At 39.5% G+C, this 10,242-nt stretch overlaps 1 pseudogene; it reads left to right on the plus strand.

Annotated features, from left to right (window-relative positions):
- LOC101546951 (olfactory receptor 8K3-like) lies at window positions 1–939 on the plus strand (annotated as a pseudogene).
- The last annotated feature ends 9,303 nt before the right edge of the window (window positions 940–10,242 follow it).

The raw sequence follows: 10,242 nt of genomic DNA on the forward strand, positions 1-10,242 counted from the left end.
ATGGACAAACACAATCTCACCGGGCTCAAGGAATTCATCCTCCTGGGAATCACAGACCGCCCAGAGCTGCAGGCTCCCCTATTTGTGCTCTTCCTCGTCATCTACATGATCTCACTGGTGGGCAACCTGGGCATCGTCATCCTCACCAAGGTGGACCCCAGGCTGCAGACACCCATGTACTTCTTTCTCAGACACCTGGCGCTCACGGATCTTGGCTACTCCACAGCTGTGTGACCCAAAATGTTGGTAAATTTTCTTGAAGAACAAAATACAGTCCCTTTTCACTTTTGTGCCATACAGATGGCTTTCTTCAGCATATTTATTCTTAATGAACTTTTCGTTCTGGCAACCATGTCCTATGACCGCTATGTGGCCGTCTGCAACCCTCTGCTCTACACAGTCATCATGTCCCATAGGCTGTGTCTGGTTCTGGTGGCAATTCCCTATCTCTACAGCATCTGCGTTTCGCTTCTAATCACGGTAAAGCTTTTTAATTTATCCTTTTGCAGTTATGTTGTCAATCATTTCTACTGTAACTATCTAGCTTTGTTAACATTGGTCTGCTCAAATACACAAGAAGTTGAGTTTCTCTCATTGATTTTCTCTGCTTTTAATTTGGTTTTCACTCTTCTAGTAGTCATTGTGTCATACTTGCTCATCCTCATTGCCATCCTCAGGATGAAGTCAGCTGAGGGGAGACGCAAAGCTTTTTCCACCTGTGGATCCCACCTGACAGTGGTCACTGTATTCTATGGGACTTTGATATTTATGTATGTGAACCCCAAGTCCAGTCACTCCTTTGACACTGATATAATGGCCTCTATATTTTACACCCTCATTATCCCTATGTTGAATCCCTTGATCTATAGCTTGAGGAACAAGGATGTAAAATATGCACTGCAAAAGATGTGGACAAAACTATGCAGTATCTTTTCTTAAAGTTCACTGTTTTATTTTATTTCTGTAAATTTTATATAATCTTCAAACCAAGATGCATATACCTTCAGAAATAAAATATATACATACAAGTTCAATATTTGTTAAGAAAAAACCTTGTATGTTCCCTTACGTTTTCTAAGTTCTATAGCTATATAAGTTGAATAGCCAGAATAATCTGCTGTTCACAGGGACAAAATTATATATAAAAATGATTATAAAATTAGTGCTACTAGTGACTGCATTTGAACACTGGATATAGTCCATCAAAGCCACAGTAGATCAGGTCTTTTCTCTCAAGTGGGAAAGAATAGTAGGCATGGAGGGAGGTTAAAATTACTCATTATTCTAAATTTTTTAAATATATATATATATATATGAGAATCCTGGTGAACAACATTGTGTAATACATAGAATTGGTGTATACCTATGTATTTTAGAAACATATATAATTATATAAACAAATATTACTTCATTTTTTTTAATCATTGGAAAGGAATGAAGAGCGTGAGTGAGAGAGAATTACCAGTTAGTCCAAAACAGGTTTTAAATTTATGAATCTATTCTCTTTGAGATTCTGTGAAGGTGAAAGTTTAAGGACCAGAAAACTCCCCAGAATAAGGCATCTGAGGCACCTGGGAGCTTGAGAGATGTTCAACCACATGGACATTGTAAAAAATATAAACATGCACAAGTGCAGAAGGGGGTGATGTGTGTTGTGTTTGTGGGCTCTCAGGGCGGTGCTTTCTCTCTCTCTCTCTCTCTCTCTCTCTCTCTCTCTCTCTCTCTCTCTCAATCTCACCACTCACATTCAGTGCTCTCAAGCAGCTAGCTGTGTATGGACTGGATCGGGATGACTCCTTTTTGTGCACTGCTTGTCTGTGTGCCTCTATGCTCTCCTCTCTTTCTCTCTATCTCTGTCTCAGTAGTCTCTCCAGTGGTCTCTTCTGAACTTTATCTGTCTCTGTAACCACAAAGGTCCCTGAACACCATGAGGTTGATCCCTATGGTCACCAACCCCACGGGAGCCAGAATTTCACATTGAATCCCAGATCATGTCTGTCAAGACCACAGGGATAGGTCCAGAGATGACCTGAGCACCGATTGAGAGGGACCCATATCACTTGACAAGTAAAAGAGGTTTGAAATATACTTGACTATGCTTATGCATGTTTGTGTTGATGTGCATATTTAGTAATGTGATTACAAGAGACCAAACATAATAAACAAAACCTAAAGCTAGAATCAAGGATAAAAACATATATGGCTGATTTAACCAAGTGTAGACATTTCATTGCATACATGTCATGTCTTTGGCTTTCTTAATAAGAAAAAATGATTTTACAGTGAACAGAAAATAGAAATTTTTGGTGACCATATTTTAAGTGCTGTTTTCTGGTGATGCTGCATCTTATGCCTAGCTTCTTTCTTTCACTTCTTTCTTTCACTTCTGATGGATCAGACAGAGAGCATATATAATTTTCTCAGTGGGTAATAATTTGAGGACAGAGTGATATTACAGTGTGTAAGGCACTTGCTTTACACATAAACCACCTGGGCTTGATCATTGAAACCATACATAATTCCCTGAGATCTGCTAGGAGTGGTTCGTAAGTGCAGAGTCAGGAGCAAACCCTGAACACAGTCCGATATGGACCCAATAACAACCTTTACCAAAAGGAATAATCTGATAAGTACCTAACATATATTCATCAACATACATAAATCAAGAAGTTAAATCACATAAACCAAAAAAGTATGCATGATATGTGTTACTGCAGAGTAGGTTAGTATTAAAGTAATTTTTTCTTTCTGTGCTGATGGGTTTTGAGAATTGTATTCAAAATTCAGATGCTTGAGGTTCAAGTTTTATGTTGAATAAATCATGCAAGCTATGTTATTTATATAAAAACAACCTGTATCTCTTTAGAATTTCTTTATCTTAATACATCTTTGAAATGTTGACAAATGTGTTCATTGTGTATCACTTGTATGCATAAAAACATTTATTACAAATACATTGTGAAACATAAGCTTCTAAATGGTTGCATGTGACTTTGAAATTTGAATTAATATTTGTATAATAAAATCAGCATGTAATAAATTCTGTAATGAAATTTGCTGAGTTAATTATTCAATTTATTATCTAAATAACAAATACACTTTTAAAAACCATGTATAAACCTAACCTAAAGCATATCTGTTAATTTATTCATTTTTTGAAATGTGTCACCATGAGATGTACAGTTGCAAAGGTGTTCACCATTGGATTTTAGTCATACAATGCACCAACACCTGTTTCTTCACCAGTGTACATTTCCCACCACCAATATCTAGTTTCCCTTCCACCACCACGACCCGACCACCTACCTCAGCTTGCCTCTCTCTGTCTCTGTCTTTTTCTGTGGCTTTGTCTGTGTGTGTGTCTCTCTGTCCATCTCTCTCTTTCTCTCATTCCTTTTAGGGCTATGGTTTGTAATACATGTACTGAAAGTTTATTATGTATATCCATTTACTGCTGTCAGCACTCAGTTCTTGTGCAGAGTGTTTATTCCCAACTATCGCTATCATAGTGGTTCCTTAACTATCCTAACTGACCCCCCAAAACACAGTTATGGCAAAGCTTGTTCTTTTAAAAGCCATGATCACTGGTCAGAGACCCTCGGCCACACCTTCCCGTCCCCCGCTTCCAGCCGACCGGGGTCCCTGAGATCCTGCAGCTGCCCCGCCCCGTGTCATGCGCACCCCATCTCCCGATCTGGATCACTAACTGTGGCCGCCCACCCAGGTACCGTCAGCGACCTTCAGCCACGCCCTCCAGTCCCCAGCTTCACGCCACCTGGGTTCTTCCCGCCTGCCTCTCTAACAGGAAGACACTGGGGGCGTGGCCTGTATCTTAGTGGGCGTGGTCTCAAACTGGGCGTGGCCTCCTCTCAGAGCGCCGGTTGGTAACGGGGCCGCAGTTATTATTTGTTACCTCAGCACAATAGTTATTGTCTATTTCTTTGAAAATCACTTTAGCCATCTCAACCACTCATGCAAAATATCCATTAGCTTAGTTTGATACTATAAAAGCTGTCAGTGAATAAGCGAAGTTTAGCACAATCAGAGCCCCTCCTTTCCTCATCAAGAGGGAACAGGAATAGATAACTACAAAGTTCCAACTCTATACTTCCGTAACAATATGAAGAAGCAGCAAAAACCCCCTCCACGAAGAGAGGGAGAAGAACAGATTCCAGAAACATCAACAGGGGCTACTCACATCTACGACCTCTCAGATAAACAATTCAGAGAGGAAATCTGGAGGAGAGTCGACCTACTCCAAGCAACCATGGAACTGACATCTAATAAGTTAAGGGAGGAGATGAATGAAGCACTGCAACGGTCTACCAGAAAATGCAGGAAGAAATGAGAGCAGAAGTCTCAAACCTACGAACGGAAATCACACAAATAAAGGAATCGGTAGATGAATTAAAAATCTCACTAGATGCCCTCAACAGTAGAATGATTACAGCTAAAGAGAGAATCAGCGACCTGGAAGATGAGCTGCAGAAAGCTTATAGACAACAACAAATCATGGCCAAAGACCTCAAAATGGCTATAGAGCGAATCAGAGCGCTGGGGGATGACTTCAAGAGGAACAACATAAGAATCATTGGAGTACCAGAACCATAGGGAAGTAACCCCAATGAAAAAAACACAGTCAAAGACAACATTGCTAAGAAATCCCCACAGCTGGAGAAGGCAGGCATCCAGATACAAGGAGTCCGAAGAGTACAAGCAAAAAGAGACCCGAATAAAAAGACTCCAAGGCATATCATAGTCAGAATGACGGATGCTATGAATAGAGACACAATTCTGCAAGCAGCAAGGTCAAAGAAGGAAATCACATACAAAGGAGCACCCCTCAGATTTACAGCAGATCTGTCAGAGGAAACCCTCCGAGCCCGAAGACAATGGTGGGACATAGTGAAAAAACTCAACGAAATGAATGCCTCACCAAGAATACTTTATCCGGCTAAACTCTCACTCAAACTCGAAGGAACCATACACTATTTCTCGATAAACAACAGCTCAGGAACTTCATAGACTCAAAACCAAACTTGAAAGAAGGTCTAAAGTGGCTACTGTAAGACAAGGAGGAGCCCCATAAAAACAACAAATACGACAGAAATATGACAAAAAAAACCCTATCACAATAATCTCTCTCAATGTCAATGGCCTAAATGCACCCATCAAGAGACACAGAGTGGCAAAATGGACCCAGAAATTAAACCCAACATTCTTCTGCCTGCAAGAAACACACCTCAACAAACAGAGTAAACGTAGACTCAAAGTCAAAGGATGGAAAACAATCCTGCAAGCAAACAACTCCCTTAAAAAAGCTGGAGTGGCCATCCTGGTATCCGACAACATAGACTTCAGGTTGAAAAAGATTAAAAGGGACAGGGAAGGTAATTTTCTATTTATCAAGGGATATGTACAACAGGAAGAAATCACAATCTTAAACGTATACACTCCTAATGAACGACCGGCAAAATATATAAAACAACTCCTAACAAACTTCAAAGAGGACATCACTAACAGCACAATAGTAGTCGGAGACTTCAATACGGCCTTATCACCTCTAGATAGATCGACAGGAACAAACCTCAACAAAGAAACACTGACTCTGAAAGAAGAAATTGAAGAGAGAGGCCTAATAGACCTATACAGGGCCTTACACCCCAAAAAGAAAGAATGCACATTCTTTTCCAGTGCACATGGAACATTTTCTAAAATAGACCATGTACTGGGCCCCAGAACATACCTCAATAGAATCGGAAAAATAGAAATTGTATCAACCATCTTTTTAGACCACAATGCGCTGAAGATAGAAGCTAACCACTCACCGACACGGAGAACGAAATAAAACACCTGGAAATTAAACAATTCAATGTTGAACAATGAGTGGGTCAGGAAGGAAATCAAGGAAGAAATCAAAAGATACTTAGAAACAAATGAGAATGAAGACACGAGCTACCAAAACCTATGGGACGCAGCTAAAGCCGTGTTAAGGGGAAAATTTATAGCTCTCCAAGCATTCCTCAGGAAGGAAGAAAGGTCCCACATAGATAGCTTGACTTCACGACTCAAGACCTTAGAAAAGGACCAGAAAAAGGACTCCAAACCAGACCGAAGGAAAGAAATAATAAAAATTAGAGCAGAAATTAATGACATCGAAACCAAAAAAACAATCCGAAAGATCAATGAAACAAAGAGTTGGTTCTTTGAGAAAATAAATAAGATTGATAAAACGCTAGCAAGACTCACAAAGAAAGAAAGAGAGAAAAATCTAATAAATCGAATCAGAAATGAAAAGGGGGACATCATAACAGAAATAGTGAGATTCAAAAGATCATTAGAGACTACTTTGAAGGTCTTTACGCCACAAAAAAGGAGAACCTAAAAGAAATGGATGAATTCCTTGACTCCTACAATATCCCAAGACTGAACAAAGAAGACTTGGAATACCTGAATAGACCCATCAATGTTAAGGAAATTGAAACTGTAATCAAAAATCTCCCCAAAATCAAAAGCCCAGGCACAGATGGTTTCACCAGTGAATTCTTCCAAACATTTCAAGAAGACTTGTTGCCAGTTCTCCTCAAAATTTTCCAGAAAATTGAAAAAAAAGGAACTCTCCCAAACAGTTTCTATGAAGCATACATCTCCCTAATACCAAACGCAAACAAAGACACCACTAAGAAAGAAAATTACAGACCAATATCCCTGATGAACACCGATGCGAAGATTCTCAACAAAATATTAGCAAATAGGATCCAACAACTCATCAAAAAGATCATACATCATGACCCAGTGGGATTCATCCCGGGGATGCAAGGATGGTTTAACATTCGGAAATCAATCAACATAATCCATCATATCAACAAAAGTAAAGATAAAAAACAGATGATCATGTCAATAGATGCAGAGAAAGCATTTGACAAGATTCAACATCCTTTCATGATGAAAACCCTCAACAAAATGGGGTTTGGAGGAACTTTCCTCAAGATAGTCAAAGCCATCTACCACAAGCCTATGGCAAGCATTATCCTCAATGGGGAAAAACTAAGGGACTTTCCTCTAAGATCAGGTACAAGACAAGGATGCCCACTCTCACCACTTCTCTTCAATATAGTACTGGAAGTACTTGCGATAGCTATTAGACAAGAAAAAGAGATTAAGGGCATCCAGATAGGAAAGGAAGAAATCAAACTATCACTATTTGCAGACGATATGATACTATATCTAGAGAAGCCTAAAGCCTCTACTAAGAAACTCTTAGAAACAATAGACTTATAACGTTGCAGGCTACAAAATCAATACCCAAAAATCCATGGCCTTCCTATACACAAACAATGAGGCAGAGGAACAGCTTGACTTCACGACTCAAGACCTTAGAAAAGGACCAGAAAAAGGAACCCAAACCAGACCAAAGGAAAGAAATAATAAAAATTAGAGCAGAAATTAATGACATCGAAACCAAAAAAACAATCCGAAAGATCAATGAAACAAGACTTTGTTCAGTCTTGGGAAAAGAGGAAAGGGACATGAAAAAAGCAATCCCATTCACAATCAGTGCCCCAGAAAATCAAGTACCTTGGAATCAGCTTAACCAAGGAAGTAAAAGACCTATTCAAAGAAAACTATAAAACGCTACTCCATGAAATAAAAGAGGACATGAGGAAATGGAAACATATACCCTGCTCGTGGATAGGGAGAATCAATGTTGTCAAAATGGCAATACTCCCCAAAGCATTATACAGATTCAACATGATCCCTATAAGGATACCCATGACATTCTTCAAAGAAATGGATCGAGCAATCCTAAAATTCATATGGAACTACAAACGCCCACGGATAGCTAAAACAATTCTTGGGAAAAAAGACGATGGGAGGCATCACCCTCCCCAGCCTCAAACTTTATTACAAAGCAGTAACAATTAAAACAGCATGGTACTGGAACAGAGGCAGAGCCGCAGACCAATGGAACAGGGTGGAATATCCCTACACACAACCCCAAATGTATGATCATCTAATCTTTGATAAGGGAGCAAGAGATGTGAAGTGGAGCAAGGAAAGCCTCTTTAACAAATGGTGCTGGCACAACTGGACAACCACATGCAAAAGAATGGGCTTAGACCTCGACCTGTCACCATGCACAAAATTCAGATCAAAATGGATTAAAGACCTCAACATCAGAGCACAAACCATAAGGTTCATTGAAGACAAGGTCAGCAAAACCTTCCACGATATGGAAGATAAAGTTATCTTCAAAGATGACACGGAACTAAGCAATCTAGTAGACACAGAGATCAACAGATGGGACTACATTAACCTAAAAAGCTTCTGCAACGCAAAAGATACAGTGACCAGAATACAAAGACTTTCTACAGAATGGGGAAGGATATTTACACAATACCCATCAGATAAGGGGTTGATATCAATGGTATATAAAATACTGGTTGAACTCTACAAGAAGAAAACATCCAAACCCATCAGAAAAAGGGGTGAAGAAATGAACAGAAACTTTACCAAGGAAGAGATACGAATGGCCAAAAGGCACATGAAAAAGTGCTCTACATCACTAATCATCAGGGCGATGCAGATCAAAACAACCATGAGATACCACCTCACACCACAGAGACTAGCACACATCCAAAAGAACAAAAGCAACTGCTGTTGGAGAGGATGTGGGGAGAAAGGTACCCTTCTACACTGTTGGTGGGAATGCTGACTGGTTCAGCCCTTTTGGAAAACAACATGGACAATTCTCAAAAAATTATATATTGAGCTCCCATTTGACCCAGCAATACCACTGCTGGGAATATATCCCAGAGAAGCTAAAAAGTATAGTCGAAATGACATCTGCACTTATATGTTCATTGCAGCACTGTTTACAATAACCAGAATCTGGAAAAAACCCGAGTGCCCTAGAACAGATGACTTGTTGAATAAACTTTGGTACATCTATACAATGGAATACTATGCAGCTGTTAGAAAAAAGGAGGTCATGAAATTTGCATATAAGTGGATCGGCATGCAAAGTATCATGCTAAGTGAAATGAGTCAGAAAGAGAAAAACAGACATAGAAAGATTGCACTCATCTGTGGAATATAGAATAACAGAGTAGGAGACTAACACCCAAGAATAGAAGAATAGTAGAAATAAGTACCTGGAGGTTGACTCCATGGCTTGGAAGCTGGCCTCACATTCTGGGGAGAGGGCAACTCAGAGAAGGGCTCACCAAGTATAATGAGGTCGGATGCCATTCGGGGGAAGGGTGATGCGCGCTGAATGTGGTCTAGAGACTGAACACAGTGGCCACTCAACACCTCTATTGCGAACCACAACACCTAAGGAGAGAGAGAGAACAAAAGAAAATGCCCTGCCTCAGTGGCAGGGTGGGGTGGGGGGAGATGGGATTGGGGAGGGTAGGAGGGATGTTGGGTGTACCGGTGGTGGAGAATGGGCACTGGTGAAGGGATGGGTTCTGAAACTTTGTGTGGGGGTAACATGAGCACAAAAATGTATAAATCTATAACTGTACCCTCATGGTGATTCACTAATTAAAAATAAATTAATTTTTAAAAAATTTAAAAAAATAAAATAAAAAATAAAATAAAATAAGATCAGGAGCTGGAGCAATAGCACAGCGGGTAGGGCGTTTGCCCTGCACTCGGCCCATCCGGGTTCGATTCCCAGCATCCCATATTGTCCCCTGAGTGCCGCCAGGGGTAAATTCCTGACTGCAGAGCCATGAGTGACTCCTGTGTATCGCTAGGTGTGACCCAAAAAGAAAAAAAAAAAAGATAAATGGTGGAGGGATGGGTGTTTGATCATTGTGAGATTGTAACCCAAACATGAAAGCTTGTAACTATCTCTTGGTGACTCAATAAAATTAAAAAAATTAAAGAAAAACAATAATAAAAAAAATAAAAGCCATGATCACTAATTATCTCTATTAACTTCCAAAACCAATCGTTTTTTCTCCTGTGCCAAAAAAAAATTCTCATTACATTATTAAATATTGAATTTTTTGTGAGAGATAAAAATTTTTAAAATACCTATTTTTTCACCAAACTGTCTCTAGATTTCTATTTATAAACACAAATTTTATTTTCATTGGTGGGATGTTGAAACAGAAACAAATTGAAAAACAGTTATTTGTGTTCTGTATTTCAGTATTATACCTATTTTATTTCATGACACCTGTTCTTTGTGTTCCACTCTCTACTCCGATTGTATTTTAATAAACCTAG

This window comes from Sorex araneus, chromosome 6 (assembly GCF_027595985.1).
Source record: "Sorex araneus isolate mSorAra2 chromosome 6, mSorAra2.pri, whole genome shotgun sequence".
In the NCBI taxonomy this organism is placed as follows: domain Eukaryota; kingdom Metazoa; phylum Chordata; class Mammalia; order Eulipotyphla; family Soricidae; genus Sorex; species Sorex araneus.